This window comes from Piliocolobus tephrosceles, chromosome 2, assembly GCF_002776525.5.
Source record: "Piliocolobus tephrosceles isolate RC106 chromosome 2, ASM277652v3, whole genome shotgun sequence".
NCBI lineage: Eukaryota > Metazoa > Chordata > Mammalia > Primates > Cercopithecidae > Piliocolobus > Piliocolobus tephrosceles.
Window position 1 is genome coordinate 155,959,438 of NC_045435.1, and position 15,526 is coordinate 155,974,963.

A 15,526-nucleotide genomic window follows, 5' to 3' on the forward strand; every position below is an offset into this window, starting at 1 on the left:
GAAAATAAAATTCATCTCAGATGTCAGGTCACCCAGAGGGAGGGCAGCTCTGGCAGCGAATTCAGCGGTTATCAATATCAGCAAGTCTAAGGTTCTTTCCTTCTGTCCACTCTGCCATGCAGGATAGTGGTGGCAGGTCCAGATCTCACAAAGTTTAGAAGAGGAGGGCTGCTGCTTTTTGCTTGTTTTTAGTTTGTTTTAAGTCAGGAAACATTTTAGAGAAACCCTTCTATTGGCTAGCAGATTTTTCTCTCACTTCTTATTGGCCTGAATTGTATCATGTGACCAATCCTAAACCAATCACTGACCAGGCAAATGGACTACCAAGATTAGCTTAGACCAGGTAGGAACTATCACCTCTGGCTGGAACGGGGTCAGATTTCTTCTTGTAAAGGAGAAAAGCAATCGATATTAGGTAGACGACTAGGTGCTGCTTGTGTGTGTGTGTGTGTGTTGGGGTCCGGTTCGGGGAGTATGAGAGAATAACTGTTATCCACTGTGTCCTTGAACCTCCTCCCTTGAACTGTTTCTCATCCTGTCCAGTCTCTCATTTTCCTTTACTTTCCTGTAGTTAGATGATGTTATTGGTCTCTATTTATCATCCCTCCCTGTATCCACATCTTTTGCAATGTAACTTAGCAGTGTCTTCTCTCTGTAAATTCCACTTGGCTCTAAACTTTGGATTTGGTTATGTCAATAATGCAGAACTGAACACAGTTGACTTCTGTACTTAGGTCTCAAGAGACCTCATGTGTTTCTGCTTATCTTTGTACACCTCTGCCATCACCATGAGAAGAATATGGCTCCCCATAGCCCACTAGGAAACATGGGGAACAGAGCTTCCCCAGACAAACCCAGCCTAGAGAAGATCTTCCAGCCAACTCATAGATGCATGAGTGAGCTCAGCATAGATTGGCCACACCTCAGCTGACTCAGTGAGCTTAACAATCAATAATAATTGTTTAAGATACAGAGTTTTGGGGTGGTTTGTTACGTAGCAATAGCTGACTGATACACTCCCCACACATCCTCTTCTCTTTCCCTGTTGCTCTCCTTTTCTGTGCCTGTTTTTTATCCTAGATTTTGACAATTTCAGAAATTATTATAAAGAAGATAAACAACAGTAATTCTGAAACAAAGAAGGGAGAAAAAAGTCACCTATAATTCCAGTCCTGTAAACAGCAACTCTTCATTTTTGTGTTTCCTCTCAGTCCTTGACTCTACATATATATAGATGGACTCTGATTTACAATGGCTTGGCTTACAATTTTTCAACTTTACTATGGTGTAAAAGCAATACACATTCAGTACTTAGTCAATAAATTACGTAAGATATTCAACACTTTTTTTTTTTTTTTTTGAGATGGAGTCTTGCTCTGTCACCCAGACTGGAGCGCAGTGGCACGATCTTGGCTCACCACAACCTCTGCCTCCTGGATTCAAGTGATTCTCCTGCCTCAGCCTCCTGAGTAGCTGGGATTACAGGCATGTGCCACTACACCCAGCTAATTTTTTGTATTTTTAGTAGAGACAGGGTTTTACCTTGTTGGCCAGGCTGGTCTTGAACTTCCAACCTTAGGTAATCTGCCCAGCTCGGCCTCCCAAAGTGCTGGGATTACAGACATGAGCCACAGCGCCCAGCCTTTTTTTTTTTTTTTTTTTTTTTTTGAGACAGAGTCTTACTCTGTCACCCAGGCTGGAGTGCAGTGGTATGATCTTGGCTCACTGCAACCTCTACTTCTTGGGTTCAAGTGATTCCCCTGCCTTAGCCTCTCAAGTAGCTGGGATTCTAGGTGTACACCACTACACCTGGCTAATTTTTGTATTTTTAGTGGAGACGGGGTTTCACCATGTTGTCCAGGCCAGTCTCGAACTCCTGACCTCAAGTGATCAGCTTGCCTTGGCCTCCCAAAGTGCTGGGATTACAGGTGTGAGACACTGTGCCTGGCCAATATTCAACACTTTTTAAAACAATTTTTATTTTGATTTTGAAACAGGTGTCACTCTGTCACCCAGGCTGGAGTGCAACAGCGCCATCATGGCCCACTGAAGCCTCAACCTCCTCAGCTTCTTCAGCCTCCTGAGTAGCTGGGATTACAGGTGTACATCACCATGCCTGGCTAATTTTAATTTTTAAAATTTTTTTGTAGAGACAAGTTCTCCCTGTGTTGCTCAGGCAGGTCTCAGACTTCTGGGCTCAAGTGATCCTCCCGCCCTCGCCTCCCAAAGTGCTGGGATTCCAGGCCAAAGCCACTGTGTCCAGCTGTGACTGATTCAATTGAGGGAATGCAGTGAAAGTGATACTGTGTGACTGGTCAGAAAAGGCCATGGAGCTGCTGCCTGATTCTTTCTCCTGGGAAAGTCAGCCACAAAGTTGAACTATCTTGAGACCACCATGCTAGAGAGGCCACAGATAGATGATCTCCAGAATAGCTCAGTTGAGTTCCTGGCCAACAGCTAGCACCAACTGGCAGCCATCTCGGATTTTTCAGCCCAGTCGAGCCTTTGGATGATTCCAACCCCAGCCATTAAGTCGTCCCAGCCATAGAGTCTTCCCAGTTGAAGCCCTACTCATTGAGGAGCAGAGATAAGCCACCTCACTGTGCCCTGTCTAGATTCTTGACACACAGAATCCATGAATATCATTAAATGGTTATTTTAAGCTGCTAAATTTTAGGGTAATTTGTTATAAGCCACAGTAACTGGAACAAACTAGTAACATTTTTATGACTCCTGTTAAATTTTACAAATTGCTTTTAGTTGTCACCAATCATGTCTGCATGCACGAGTTTTAATAACACATTTTGCTAGCTTTGAGCCTTTTCACTTTAAAAAGTGTCCATCCAGTGGGGTATCCTCATATATTTTCATGGAATTTTGGAATTTACTCTCTAGCTGAAGGACATAAACACAAGTGATTGTCTTTATATCTTTGGACATCTGTAAAATTCATTCTTCTTGGGGGGAGTTTTTTCCCCTGATGGAATTTTGTTTATCTTGGATTTGAAACACAGCTCTGATACTTACTTGTTTTGTAACCTTGGGCATCTGGGTCTCAGTTTCCTCATCTGTAAAATGGGATAATAATCTTCTGATTTTTTTTCTTCTCCTTATTTTTTCTCTTTCTTCTTATTTCTGTCTTTTCCTGTTTCTTTCTTAATTTCTTTCTCGTTTGCTTTATTTTTCCATTTTCTCATAAACCCCATACTCTTACATTAATTTCCCCTGGAAGATCCTTAAAACTCTGCCATGGATCCTCCCTAAAGTGGCTTGAGAGGCACAGATGTTTTTCCAGTAACAGAGAACAGTCGAGAAGGCGGCTGCTGATTAATTCCATGTCAGCCAGGGCGTCCTGTGCTCCGCATCTAGAATAGGGCAGTTTCCAAGGTGACAGGGACTAGTGTGTGAGGATAAGGTGAGGCCCTGGAGTTACGAGCTGCCAAACTCGTAAACCACACAGGCTTCCCCTGAGCCACGCGTTGCACACTACTCGCCAAGCAATTTAACAACTGACTTGAGGCAAAATGCTCCAACAACACTTAATGATCAGTGCAGCTATAAATAGGATCATAGAACAATTTGGATAGATGTTAATATATGGGTTCAGCACTGGAGTGACTAAACCTTGAGTTGTTTTGACCTCAGAGAGCCATCAAAAATGTGCTGCAAGGAACAATTCTGTGGTTGTCTGCGGCAGATGTTTTTGTTCCTGTTTGACATGTCCTTGTGTGTGTAATTCACTAACATGATAATAACATGCTGTTTGGCAGTTTGAAATTTACAAGGTGCCTTTACACACATGTTCTTATTTAATCCTTGGAAGATACGCACTCTTACTGAGAATGGGGGGAAACGAGTAACTTGCTCCAGGACATCCAGATCAGGACGCAGAAAGGGGAGTGAGGTGGGATGATGGTGGTGGTGGTGACGGTGGTAGTAGACTCCAGATTTGAGACAAGGACTGTGTGACTCTCAAATTGTTTCTCCCTTCTTATTTCACCAAAACCCTGATGTTTTTGTTTAAAAGACTTGGAATAATAATTCCTCTCCTATCTTCACAGAGGCCAGCCCATTGGGTTCCAGCACCCAGATCTCTCTTTTATTACTTCACATTAAAAGTGGGCTTGCCAGATTTAGTAAAGAAAAATTCAGGGCACTCAGTTAAATTTAAATTTTATATAAATAATAAATAATATTTTAGTGTAAGTATGCCCCATGGTGCATTTTATCTGGCAAACCAGTTAAAAGCATTGTTGCCTGGGCGTGGTGGCTCACGCCTGTAATCCCAGCACTTTGGGAGGCCGAGGTGGGCGGATCACTGAGGTTGGGAGTTCAAGACCAGCCTGCCTAACATGGAGAAAACCTGTCTCTACTAAAAATACACAATTAGATGGGCGTGGTAGCGCATGCCTGTAATCCCAGCTACTCAGGAGGCTGAGGCAGGAGAATTGTTTGAATCTAGGAGGTGGAGGTTGCGGTGAGCTGAGTTCGCATAATTGCACTCCAGCCTGGGCAACAGAGCGAGACTCTGTCTTAAAAAAAAGAAAAAAAAAATTATGAAAAGCCAGAAAAACAAAAAGAAGAAGATAAAAATTACTCTTAATGTAACTAGCTGGCAATAACTTCTGTTAATATTTTGGATATTTACTATGACCTTTTTTCTCATGTATATAGTTTTGTGTAAACATTTTTTAAAAACAGAAAGTGAGATTTACTGAATATAGATACTTGATATTAAGCAAATATGTATAGTGATATACTGAAATATATTCAGTAATTGAGACTTACTGAATATACAGACTTGCTTTTTTTCACTTCCCTATATGTCACAAACATCTTTCCATGTCCTCATGTGTTTTTGTAATATTCAAGTGACTGCAGGGTCATCAGTTGGAGAGCATACTGTGTTTAACTAATCCCCTATTGTCAAACCCTTAGATTGTTTCCAATGGTTTATTATTACAGACCTTGCAATAAACAATCTTCACTAAGTCTCTCTGCACATCCCTGGAATAAATTTCTGGCAGTAGAATTTCTAGGTTAAAGGGTAAGCAAACTTTTAAGGATTTTGTTATATATTGTCAAATTGTTCTCTGGAAAAGTTGTGCCAAATTATATTCTCACAAATAATATCTGAACATGCTTATTCCCTTGCACACTGTCAACACTTGGAGTTATTAAAAACAAAAACGAGAAAAATCCCACTTTGATTTTGAATCTGCCCTGATTCCATAACCATACTCAATACCCTGTAAGCTATGCTTAGTGATCTCATTTCTTTCTACTGAGTCTTCTATTCAAAAAGAGGGGAATGGACTAGATTAGGGACAGAAATTACTAGCACTGTCTCATCACATGCCCATGCCAGGCATCAATAATCAGTCTTGGCTAGGCATGATGGCTCACACTTGTAATCCTACCACTTTAAGAGGCCTTTTCAAAAGGATTGCTTGAGGTCAGGAGTTCAAAACCAACCTAGCCAACATAGTGAGACCCCCCCACCCCACCATCTTAAAAAAAAAAAAAAATCAGTCTTGGCACTCTTTCTACTGGACTTGGACAAAACTTCAGAATCTTGTTCATCCCAACCTTGCAGGCAGCCATTACTAAAGAAAGTGTTTATTAGAGGAAACTTAATACAAGAATTTAGTCCGGGCATGGTGGCTCACTCCTGTAATTCCAGCACTTTGAGAGGCCAAGGTGGGCAGATCACCTGAGGTCAGGAGTTCGAGACCAGCCTGGTCAACATGGTGACACCCCCCCCCTCTACTAAAAGTACAAAAATTAGCTGGACATGGTGATGCGTGCCTGTAATCCCAGCTACTCAGGAGACTAAGGCAGAAGAATCACTTGAACCTGGGAGGTGGAGGCTGCAGTGAGCTGAGACCACACCATTGCACTCCAGCCTGGGTGACAGAGTTAGATTCAGTTTCAAAAAAAAAAAAAAATTATATATGTTTAGGTGTGATAATAGTATTGTGTGTATGTTTTTTAAGAAAGAGTCCTCATCTATTAGAGCAGTAGTTTTCAGTTTTGACGTTTTACCCTCACGCCCCCAGGGGAGATTTCTGGAATCATTTTTGTTTATCAAAACTACCGGGGAAGGGTGTTACCGGCATCTGGTGGGTAGAGACCAGGAATATTACTGAACGTCCTACAACACACAGGACTGTCCTCCACAACAAAGAATTATTTAGCCCACACATCAATAGTACTGAGGTCTAGAGACAATGTTTTAGAGATACAGAATGAAACATTTATGGGTAAAATGATACAATGGGTAAGATTTGCTTCAAAATCATATGTGACAGAGGAAGTAGATGGAGGTATGAATGAATAGGACATTGATGGTTGTTTATTGGGACTGGGTAAGGGAGCTTTGTTGTATCGTATTTCCTTTTAGGTAAGTTTGAAATTCCTTGTAACGAAGAAAGTAAACGTCTCCAGGAGGGGCATTGCCACATCTTCTCTAAGAAGCCACCTTAACATCATCTGGTGGCTTCTGAACTTTTTCTGTTATCATTCACAGGGAAGCTGTGAAGTAGGCAAAATTTATTTTGGGTGTCCGCCTATCTCTTCCTTCCCGACCACCAGAAGAGAGAGGTGATCAGGCTGAGGTTCCCTAGTCTATTTACTCTTCCTACTTCCTCATCGGCAAAACAGGGACACAAAGAAAACTTGCTTACCTCATGGGCTGCCCGGAGACTTGAGGTTACATCTTGTCTAGTATTACCAAAATTGTAATATTTTTCTCCACCCCATAATAGCACATTCTTTGGTCTCAACTTGAACTAAAGTCTTTTTTTTTTTTTTAACAGCATACCCCTCTGTCACCCAGGCTGGAGTACAGTAGCACGATCATGACATGCTGCAGCCTCAACCACTAGGTTTAGGTGATCTTCGCACCTCAGCCTCCCGAATAGCTGGGACTACAGGGATGTGCCATCGCGTGCAGTTAATTTTTTGTATTTTTTTGTAGAGATGAGGTTTCACGTGTTGCCTGGGATGGTCTCAAACTCCGGAGCCCAAGCAATCCACCCACCTCGGCCTCCCAAAGTGCTGGAATTACAGGTATGAGCCACCCTGCCCAGCCTTGAGCTAAAGTCTTTTAATTTCAGTATAATTTTAGCCCATAGCATTAGTTGGAAAGTAATCCCCCCACTTATATTTTCCAGAAGAATTTGTATATAGTTGGTGTAATTTCTTCCTTACATGTTTGGTAGAATTCATATGTGAAACCATCTGGATCTGGATTTTTATTTGTGGAAAGGTTTTAAACTATACATTCAATTTATTTAACAGATATAGGTCTATTCAGGTTGTTTGTTTCTTCTCGAGTATCTTTGGTAGTTTTTGTCTTTCAAGGAATTTGTCCCTTTCATCTAAGTTGTCAAATGTATTGGCATAAAGTTGTTCATGACTTTTCCTTACCATCCTTTTAATCTTTGTGATATCTCCTCTCTCATTTCCTTTTTTTTTTTTTTTTGTGAAATGGAGTGTTGCTCTGTTGCCCAGGCTGGAGTGCGGTGGTGCGATATAGGCTCCCTGCAGCCTCTGCCTCAGAGAATCAAGTGATTCTCCTGCCTCAGCCTCCCGAGTAGCTGGGATTATGGGTGTGCACCACCACGCCCAGCTAATTTTTGGATTTTTGTAGAGACAAGACTTCACCATCTTGGCCAGGCTGGTCTTGAACCCTTGACTTCAAGTAATCCACCGCCTTGGCCTCCCAAGGTGCTGGGATTACAGGAGTGAACCACTGTGCCTGGCCTCCTTTCTCATTTCTTTCTTTCTTTGTTTTTTTTGTTGTTGTTGTTTGTTTGTTTTTTTGTTTTTTTTGAGACAAAGTCTTACTCTGTTGTGCAGGCTGGAGTACAGTGGCGTGATCCCGGCTCACTGCAACCTCCACCTCATGGGTTCAAGCAATTCTCCTGTCTCAGCCTCTCGAGTAGCTGGGATTACAGGCATGCACCACCATGCTTGGCTAAATTAGTAGAGGTTTCTTCATGTTGGCCAGGCTGGTCTTGAACTCCTGACTTCAGGTGATCTGCCCGCCTAAGCCTCCCAAAGTGTTGGGATTACAGACATAAACCACCATGCCCGGTCCTCTCTCATTTCTTAAATTGGTAATTTATGTCTAAATTGAAGTCTTTTTGATGATAAAAATTCAACAGAAAAATAGTACTCCTTTGCTCACATGAGACCATCGACTTGAGTTTGAAGTCTTTGCTTTTATACATTGTCATAAAATTGTTTCTTGTATTGAATTAATGGGGCAGAAGGCTCATGGAAAGGTGAAGGGGGAAAGTCAGGCAAGAATCTGATTCGAATGGTCTCTGTCATTATTAACGGAGGAAGTAGAGGTGCTTGGTTGCATTGGGATTTTTTGCATTCTGAGTTAGCTTCAGGGGATCAGGGAGTTTTGGTCAGGGTCATTGACACCTACATTCTGGGTCCTTTCCAAATCATTCTGTTAACTATCCTATTATTTTAATAGCATGTGGCCCTAAGTAATGTCACCAGGCCTGTTTACTCCCAAGCTCTAGAGATTCTGACAACATTGACCAGCTCAGATTGTATTCTAGGTCCGCTTTTCCAGGAAGTATCTGGGGGCAGTTTGAAATAGTGGGAAATCCATAGCTTTTGGAGTGAGACAGACTTAAATTGAGAGTTTAGTTTTGCCATTCACTAGCTGTGAAGCTAGGGCAAGTTCCGAAAATTCTGTGAACTCTACTTTCCTCATTCAAAAAATGAGGATAATGAGATGACTTCACAGTGCTCTTGGGATGTTTAAATGAGATAATTGCGCATGTCAAATTTGAGTGGATCTCAAAGTGTGGTCCTTGGACCAGCAGTATTACCATCACCTGGAAACTTATTAGAAATGCGAATTCTTTTTTTTGAGATAGGTTCTCGTTCTGTTGCCAGGGCTTGAGTGTAGTGATGAGATCACGACTTACTGCAACCTGGACCTCCTGGGTTCAAACAATCCTCCCACTTCAGCCTCTTAAGTAGCTGGGACTACATATGCATACCACTATACCCAGCTTATTTATTTATTTATGTATGTATTTATTTATTTAGTAGAGATGAGGTCTCACTGCATTGCCCAGGCTGGTCTTGAACTCCTGGGCTCAAGCAATCATTCTGCTTTGGACTCCCAAAGTGCTGGGATTACAGGTGTGAACCAACACACCTAGTTAAAATGCAAATTTTTAAGGTCTGCTCTAGACCTACTGAATCATAAATGCTGAGGGTAGGAGACTAACAATCTATGTTTTGTTTATTTTGTTTTTGTTGTTTTATTTTTGGGGGACAGGGTTTTACTTTGTTGCTCAAGCTGCAGTGCAGTGGCACAATCATAGCTCACTGCAACCTCAAACTCCTGGGTCTGAGTGATCCTTTCACCTCAGCCTTCACAGTAGCTGGAACCACAGGTGTGCACCACCACACCTGGCTAATTTAAACAATTTTTTAAAATTCAGATGAGGTCTCGCTGTGTTGACCAGGTTGGTCTTAAACTCCTGGGCTCAAGCAGTCTTCTCACCTTGGCCTCACAGAGTGCTGAGATTACAGGCATGAGCCACTGCACAAGGCCAACAATCTATGTTTTAACAAGGCTGCTAGGTGATTCTGCTGGTTGGTTAAATTTGAGAACCAGTGGGTTAGTATGTTTGTTTTTTGTTTTTGAGAGGGAGTCTTGCTGTGTCGCCAAGGCTGGAGTGCAGTGGCATGATCTTGGCTCACTGCAACCTCCATCTCCCTGGTTCAAGCAATTCTCGTGCCTCAGCCTCCTGAGTAGCTGGAATTACAGGTGTGTGCCACCATGCCCAGCTAATTTTTGTATTTCTAGTAGAGATGGGGTTTCACCATGTTGCCCAGGCTGGTCTCAAACTCCTGACCTCAAGTGATCCACCCACCTCATCCTTCCAAAGTGCTGGGATCTGGGATTACAGGCGTGAGCCACTGTGCCCAGGCAGGTATTTATATATATATTTTGATATCTATTCTTCCAGCTCATTTTGACTCTTAAACTAATTACACTTTTCAAGAGTCAAGACAGTCTGTCTCTCTCTTTCTTTCTCTGGCTAATCCTCTGTTTCCTGTCTTTTCCAATGTTCTTGGGGAGTGTTAGCATTCAATAGGAACTCAGAAAAAGTTAACTACATTTCCATCTGCGAAATAAGGACAGAATTGCCCTTGGCTTTCCAGCGTTTTACTTATTTATTTGACTTATATAGCACCTTGGCTCAATTGGGCATCTGGAAGATGAAGTGTTCAGTGTGCACCTGGAGTGAACACCAATCTTGCTGTGACACCAGGGATGTTGGGAGTGTAATGTCTTCCTCCCAGTGTCAGCCAGGCACCACTTCAACCCCAATAAACATAAAAGCTTGAGCAAAGTCATAGACCATTTGGTCCTCAGTAGAGAAGAGATGCAATAAAACCTCATCAATTCACAGCAACTAGAGTGAGTGAGAGGGGAGAGGGAAGGCCAATAAATAAATGAAGAACTTGAGTTGTATAGAAAAATCTTTGTTTGATAAAAATATAGTCTTACTTGCATAGTCCTTTATGGTTTAAGAAGCACCTAAAACAGGGACCAGTTAATAGTTACCTTACAGGACTCTTGTGAGAAATGAATACGATTACCAGTAATAGTCTAAGCGTGGTGACTTTAACATTTATTTATTTATTTGAAATGGGTCTTGCTGTGTTGCCCAGGTTAAACTTGAACTCCTGGGCTCAAGCAATTCTCCCACTTCAGCCTCCCATGCAGCAGGGGCCATAGATGTAAGCCACCATGCCTGGCATCGTTTATTAAGCATTCCATAAATAATATTACTGACTGGTATTAATAGCAGATGATAGGCAAATATTTAATTGATAAATGGCTAACTGAATGACTGATTGGTTGAATGAATGAATAATCAATTTGTTTAAACACAGAGCTTTTTTTTGCTTAGTGCAAAAGCAAACTTCAGGAAAAATTATTCATTCAGTAGTAAGTGAGCCCCATAACAGCTGTCGAGGCCTGAATAAGTACAGTTGAAACTCAAAAAAAAAGCTCTATGATAGCCAAAAACTAGAAACCACCCAAATGTCTACCAAAAGGTGAATGGAGAGATTGTGGTATATTCATACGATGGAATACTATTAAGCAATAGAAAGGATTTTTTTTGTTTGTTTGTTTTGAGACAGAATACCCAGGCTGGAGTACAGTGGCACCATCTCAGCTCACTGCAGCCTCTGCCCCCTGGGTTCAAGCGATTCTCATGCCTCAGCCTCCCGAGTAGCTGGGATTACAGGCATGCACCACCATGCCCAGCTAAGTTTTGTATTTTTAGCAGAGACAGGGTTTTACCATGTTGGCCAGGCTGGTCTTGAACTCCTGACCTCAAGTGATCCACCTGCCTCAGTCTCCCAAAGTGCTGGGATTACAGGCTTGAGCCACTGCATCTGGCCAAGAATGAGATTTTAATACACAAAACAACTTGAATAAATCTCAAAATCATCATGCTGAACAAAAGAAACCAACCACAAAAGGGTATATACTATATGATTTCATTTACATAATGTTCTAGAAAAGGCAAATCTAATCTATAGTGAGGCAGCACATTGGCCGTAACCTAAAACCAGGAGTGAGGGTTGGGATTAACTGCACAGAGACCTGTCGAAACATTTCAGGGGTATGAAGACGTTCTGTATATTGATTATGATGGCAGTTACAAGAGCATATGCATTTATAAAACTCATTGAGCTGTACATTTTAAATGAATGAATTTTATTGTCTATAAATTATACATCAATAAAATTCATTAAAAAAATAAAATAGCCACAGTCTCTTGTACGAAGACCTGGAAGCCACTTGTGGTGGCGGTCTGGATTCTGAATCCAGAGTGAGACGGAGTGAAGGCTGTATGGTTTAGACTGCCTCTGCTGAAGACGCCAAGCCTTATCCATGCAGGTTCCATTTACTAGGACTGGTCACACTGAGGAAGCCAATGCATGGCTGGAATATTGCAGACTAAAATGAAATCACTGCTGCAAGCAGAGGAGATATTTCAGACTTGTTGCTCAGGTTCTTTCCTGTTTTGCTCTTAAACTAAATGTAACATCTAATTTCTGCACTGACCTGGCATGTGCCCAAATTGCATTTAAATTCCATGTTCCAGGACCCACAGGAACCCATCAGAGGGCTCCAAGGAATCTTCACACGTTATATCACCTTGAAAGGCTATCTTACACATTGCTTTCTGGACTCTGACAGTCGCAGACATTCTGTGTTGCCTCCAAGCCCACTGTAGTGCAGTTGTAGTGAAGATTCACCACCAAACAATCTGGACCAAAGTCGGGATGTGAGACCAAAGTCGGGGATGTGCTTCTACCTACCTGGCCACCTTCGGTGATTCATTCATCTAGATATCTTCTCAAATAATATTTCACAATCTAGTTACAAAATCAAAATATGGCCATATGGCTCGTTTGAAGCATAGAAAAAGATAAACAAAAATTAAAAATTGCTATCAACAGGGATAACTACTGAATAACATTTTGGTCTATATTTTGTCAGGGATACATCACACATACACACATGCACAGGTGTGCATTTATTTAAAACAAATATGATCTTATTGTGCAAATTGGTTTGTTATTTGGTTTTCTACCACTTAATAATTTGTTGGGAACATTTCACCTCATCATTAGGTAGCCTCAATCAACCTTCTATTAGTCAGTTATTGCTGCGTAACAAACAACCTCAAAGTCTTGGAATATAAAACAATAAGCATGGAGGCTGGGTGCGGTGGCTCACACCTGTAATCCCAGCACTTTGGGAGGCCGAGGTGGGCGGATCACGAGCTCAGGAGATCGAGACCATCTTGGCGAACACGGTGAATCCCTGTCTCTACTAAAAATACAAAAAATTAGCCGGGTGTGGTGTCATGTGCCTGTAATCTCAGCTACTCGGGAGGCTGAGGCAGGAGAATGGTGTGAACCCTGGAGGCGGAGCTTGCAGTGAGCCGAGATCGTGCCACTGCACTCCAGCCTGGGCAATAGAGTGAGACTCGGTCTCAAAAAAAAAAAAAACAAACAAAAAACAATCAGCATAATAAGCATGGAGTTCTCACTTAGGTGTTTGTGGATCAGCTGAGGTGACTCTGGTCCTCATGTCTCTGTCCTGCCGGTAGGATCAGCAAGCTAGTTCTAGCATGATCCTAGGATGGTGAGGGAAACGTGAGGAGACACACCCAGCTGGCACACCTCATACCTCTACTTATTTCACAGCTGCTAACAATCCGCTGGCCAGAGCATGTCACATGGTGAGCTTAAAGTCGAGGGACAAAGAAGTAGACTTCACTATTTGTGGAGGAACTGCAGAGTTACACAGCAGAGGGCCTGGATACAGGGAGAAGTGACACTGGGGCCAATATTTCAATCTACAACAAACCTCATTTTCAGTGCCAGATTCACATGAATATTTGCAAATTTATTTATTTACCACTCATATAGGGCTACGCGCCAGCTACTGTTCCTAAAGCTTTACAAAAAATAGGTCTATGAGGTAAGTACTAGTATTAACCCCATTTTACAAATGAGGAAACTGAGGCACAGAGGTTAAATATCTTGTCCTTGATCACCCAGCTGGTAGGTGGGGGAGCGAGGAAGTCTGCATCCAGAGTCCATGCCTACAAGCACCATGCTTGGCTGCCTCACTTATAATTTGTCCCCACTGCCACCACTAGACTGTGGAGAGGGACTCTGCATCCAGTGTAGTAGCTGGCCCTGTGAGTACACAGTATATATTTGTTAAATGAACTCAATCGTTATCCTATCATTAGATATCTAGGTTGAGTCTAGTGCGTTTGGCTATTATATACTGTTACGGGCTGAATGCTTTCCAGATTCATATGCTGAAGTCTTAACCCCCAGTACCTCAGAATGTGACTATATCTGGAGATAGAATTTATATATATTTTTTATTTCTTATAGGGACAGGGTCTTGCTTTATTGCCCAGGCTAGTCTCCAACTCTTAGGCCTTGAAAGAAGTGATTAAATTAAAATGAGGCCATTAGAATGGGTCCTAATCCAATATGACTGGTGTCCTTATTAGAAGAGGAGATTAGGACATGCAGAGAGACATCAGGGCAGCCCAGGAAAGATAGAGGACTTTGTGAAGAGGCAGCAAGAAGCCGGCCATCGGCAAGCCCAGGACAGGGGCCTCAGAAGAGATCAACCCTGATGGCACCCTGATCTTAGACTTAGCCTCCAGAACTGGGAGGAAATACGTTTCTGTTGTTTAAGCCACTCAGCCAGTGATACTTTGTTATGGCAGCCCTAGCAGTTTAATACATACACCATGTCATTACCAGCATCCTAGTTTTGTCTAAATTTATCTAATCTGTACATATATCCACCAGTACTTGGGGGATCTTTTAAAAATTCCATTTAGCCACCCCTCCTTTGTGGGGAAAAAAGTATTGTTCTTTTTTTTTTTTTTAATTTTTATTTATTTATTTATTTATTTTTATTTTTTTCAGGGGAAAGCGCGAACGCAGTCCCCCACTACCACAAATTATGCAGTCGAGTTTCCCACATTTGGGGAAATCGCAGGGGTCAGCACATCCGGAGTGCAATGGGTAAGCCTCGCCCTGGGAAAACCACCTTCGTGATCATGGTATCTCCCCTGCCAGGTAAGTATGAAAGTATTGTTCTTAATTCAGTGGAAGTTGAATATCTGTTTTCTCCTTAAAACTGAGTCATACGAAAACAAGGACTGTGGAATCCAAGGTTATCTTTCCAATGACTCCTGAATATGGGAGGCGCAGTGAGCATTCAGCAAACATCTATTATAGGAATTAATAGAATCACACTTTCTTCTTCCTTCTGCCTCAGGCAGAGCCAAGGCAAAGAATTTACCAGGGGCTCCTGGTCAGAATGGATGGTGAGAGGTGGGACAAGAGAGGGTCAGGGCCCAGACTTGTCAGAAGGAAGAAGTGCAGGGGGAGAGAAAGAGAAGAAAAAGAGAGAAGACTTCCTCAGCAAGAAAGGCCAGGTACCATCAGAGAAACAAACTCTTTCCCAAGGTGATGAAAGAAAGAGGAGGCGCAACAGCAGAGCTTCAGGGATGCCCTGCCTTGCTCAGGAGTGCAGTGACGCAAGCGGGAGTAGGACTAACCGGGACCCCCCCCACTATTTCTGAATGACCACTTGATGTCCTTCTGTAGGTATTCGTAAAAAGGGATGAAGATGGTAGGGTAAGAGTTATGGATAGCATTTAGAAATCACCATCCACGGGCAAGGAGCTTCAGAAGTTTAGGACTTAGTTTTTAGCAGTCCAAACGCCTCCTACTCACTCACATACCTACTCCCTAACTCACTCATTCAACCCATGTTTATCGAGTGTCTGCCAGGCTGGGCGCTGTGCTGGGTGCTGCTCTCATGGTGCCTGTGTTCTCATTCTTATAAATAGCAGAAAAAAGCTTTAAACCCACAGAGTTGAATAAGAATCGTTAAATAGTAGTCCAG

At 42.3% G+C, this 15,526-nt stretch overlaps 1 non-coding gene across 1 annotated transcript; it reads right to left on the reverse strand.

Moving 5' to 3' along the window:
- Positions 1–14,535: 14,535 nt before the first annotated feature.
- Positions 14,536–14,699, reverse strand: LOC111539559. Its single transcript, XR_002730721.1, has one exon. It is a non-coding gene; the product is annotated as a U1 spliceosomal RNA (small nuclear RNA).
- Between the last annotated feature and the right edge of the window lie 827 nt (positions 14,700–15,526).